Source organism: Bidens hawaiensis, unplaced genomic scaffold (genome assembly GCF_021521415.1).
Source record: "Bidens hawaiensis isolate Kalapana, Puna unplaced genomic scaffold, B.hawaiensis_p1.1 tig00004795_1, whole genome shotgun sequence".
In the NCBI taxonomy this organism is placed as follows: Eukaryota; Viridiplantae; Streptophyta; class Magnoliopsida; order Asterales; family Asteraceae; genus Bidens; species Bidens hawaiensis.
The window spans coordinates 210647-214131 of NW_027491299.1; positions in this window are offsets into that span (position 1 = coordinate 210647).

Consider the following 3485-nt stretch of genomic DNA (forward strand, 5'->3'; position numbering starts at 1 on the left):
AGAAACAGGTTGTAAGCAAGTAATCTACTTAAAATGGTTTTCATTGTTTCTGTGATACGGGTTAGGTTCAATTAAGCTCAAAACTTAAGTGGGCAACAACTCAGAGATTATGATGCCTCCTATCTATTCTCAAAGCGTATTTGGCTTTCCCCAAGTCACCCCGAATTGACCTCGACCCGTAGTGTCTTATTAAGTAGTAATTACTCTTCGATCTTAGACTCTGTTTCCCGTTCACCTTCTTGCGTCTTGATTGATAATCATTAACATTATGAACTCTAGAATTTTTTATTTATTTAAGATGTATATACACAACTTCAAGTAGAAAATAACTGCAAGTCCCGAATCTGGATCACTGCAACGTCTTGACACGCTATCTTCACGGGAATCAGAACACTCACGGGCTCGTGTATGACTTGGTAATCGCTTTTCTGCCTATCATTCGGAAAGATATGTATGAAGACATGCACAACTCTTAAGGAGTTTCCACATAAAATCGAGTAGATTTAGTTAGTATCACTTCTACTTTTACGCACCATAAAAAGCTACCATGACATATAATGACTGTTCTAAAGTCTTTTAAGCCTAATAACTTTACTAGTTAAGCACACAGAATCAGTATATCTATCACTTTCCAAGGTTGGATCAATTTTTTGTTAAACATAGTAAAATAACTTCTTACGAAGTAGTAGACTTGAAAAATAATTTCATCTCCCGAAAAGAAAAAATTTAACTTTTATCGCCCCGACCAAATCAAAGTCTTCAGGTAAACGGCTATCCCGAAGATCCAATGGATCAGCTGGACCGACCACATACTAGTATGTGTCCTTCTAACTAAGTATGATCGACTAATTTTCAGCGAAAGAATAAAAACACATCATAAACCGCCCCGGTCACTTTCAGTCATCTGGTTAATGGCTATCCTCATCTTCTACAAGTAGAAATGAGAACCAAACATATCCGAAGACATGTCCTTCAAACTGAGGCAACCGACATAATTCTAAACGATAGTGACGTTTTTTTTTTTTTTTTTTTTTTTTTTATACACAAACATATGACATGGTTACTCGGGATTGATCATCCCATTCAGCTCAACAAGGTTTTGAAATCTAGTTTTATCAAACGCTTTCGTGAACAAGTCAGCGAAATTATCTAACGTGTCAACCTTTTCGAGCTCAATCAGTTTCTTCTCAGCACAATCCCGTATAAAATGATGACGTATGTCAATATGTTTAGTTTTACTGTGCTTTACGGGATTGTTAGTTACTGAGATAGCAGCAGTGTTATCAATGCAAATAGGAGTAAGTGAGAAATTTAGACCATAATCGCGCAACTGTTGTTGAATCCAAAGAACCTGGGAGCAGCAGTTGGATGCTGCCATGTATTCTGCTTCACAGGTTGAAATTGCGACTGAGGTCTGCTTCTTGCATTGCCACAACACTAGTCTGCCACCAAGAAACTGACATCCACCAGTTGTAGACTTCCGACTCTGATTGCACCCTCCATAATCAGAATCTGTGTAAGCGACTAGCTCCAAGTCTCCTTCTCTCGAGTACCACAACCCCAGCTTCGGCTTGCCTTTGAGATACCGCAGTATCCTCTTCGCACCCTTCAAATGAGATTCTTTTGGGTTTGCCTGAAAGCGTGCACAAAGACAAACAGCAAACATTATACAGGCCTAGAAGCAGTTAAGTACATTAAAGAACCTATAATAGCCCGATATTGGGCTGGGTCCACGTCTGCATCGTTGTCTGAATCAGCACACAATTTGTGATTGACACAGACTGGAGTATCATATGGAGTGCTGTCCTCCATCTTGAAGCGTTTGAGAACATCATGGACATACTTCGTCTGATGAATGAACATCCCATCTTTCCTCTGATCAACCTGCAATCCTAAAAAGAAGGTTAGTTCACCCATAGCACTCATTTCAAATCTCTTCTTCATGACGGCCTCAAACTCCTGACACATGGCGACCTTTGATGCAACAAAGATAATGTCGTCCACGTAGACTTGCACCAGCAGAAAGTCGCTACCCTTTCTCTTGAAGAACAATGTGCTATCAATTTTACCTCTTTCAAACTCATTCTCAAGCAAGTAATCTGATAAGGTTGAATACCAGGCACGAGGTGCCTGATGTAGTCCATACAGCGCTTTACTTAGCTTGTACACGTGATCAGGAAAGTCAGGGTCTGGAAAACCCGGAGGTTGCTCAACATACACAACCTCGTCGACTTTACCGTTTAGGAACGCACTCTTCACATCCAACTGAAAAAACCTTCATCTCCTTATGAGCAGCAAATGCCAAAAACAAACGAATGGCTTCCAATCTTGCTACAGGAGCAAACACCTCATTGTAATCAATCCCCTCTTGTTGATTAAAGCCTTTAACAACCAGCCTCGCCTTGTTCCTGATCACAATCCCTTTCTCATCTCTCTTACATTTGAAGACCCATTTCGTGCCTATCGCATGCACATTCCTTGGTTTTGCAACCAAGTTCCATACTTCCATTTTCTTAAACTGAGCTAACTCTTCTTGCATGGCTTCGACCCACGAGCTGTCCTTAAGAGCCATTTGATAGTTCTTTGGTTCAATCTGGCTGATGAAGCAGGTGTACAAGCATTCGTTGATAATGCCTGATTCTTTAATGCTTGAGTAAACACAGGTGTGCTCATTCAAGCTTTGTCTTGTTTGTACACCGGCGGACAGATCACTTATCACGTTCTCCAAAGGATGATCTTTGTGAATTCTTGTAGTCGAAACCGAACTGACATTCAGATTATCTTCCAAGTTTGAAGATAGCTCATCAATGGGTGATTGATGTTGAGAGTGAAACGGATTGATGAATTCCTCTTCAGTAGAGGCAGCAGGGGTATTGATAGCATTTGACGAGAAAGGCTGACATTCATCATACTGTGGTCGTTGCACCAAAGTGTCTTCCTCATCGCATATCATCTTCGTAGCAATTCTTTCCTCAACTTCTGCAAAATCCAGATAAGGTATGTTAAAAGATTTAAAAAGTCTATCATAGTCGAAAACCCCAGCGGGTCCCGAGCTTGGTTTTGGTGATTTGTAACTTGTGATATCAGTGTTACACACCACCTCAACCTTGCTGTTCGATGTATTAAAGACCCGTCTGTTGGGAGTCCCAACAACGTATCCGACTAAGATTCCTTCGTCGGCTACTTCACCAAATTTAGAATTGGTCTTTAATATCGAACATGGGGACCCGAATGGTTCAAGACCACTCAAGTTTGGCTTTCTCCCATGCATAAGTTCATAACAGGTTTTATTTAATCTTTTAACAGTTAACACTCTATTAAGGATATAACAGGCTGTTGCAACAGCTTCAGCCCAGAACACCACGGGAAGTTTCGAATCAGCCAGCATGGTTCTGGCTCCTTCAATTAAGGTTCTGTTCTTCCTCTCAGCCACTCCATTTTGTTGCGGTGTATACGGTGCGCTGTATTGGTGTTCTATCCCCTTC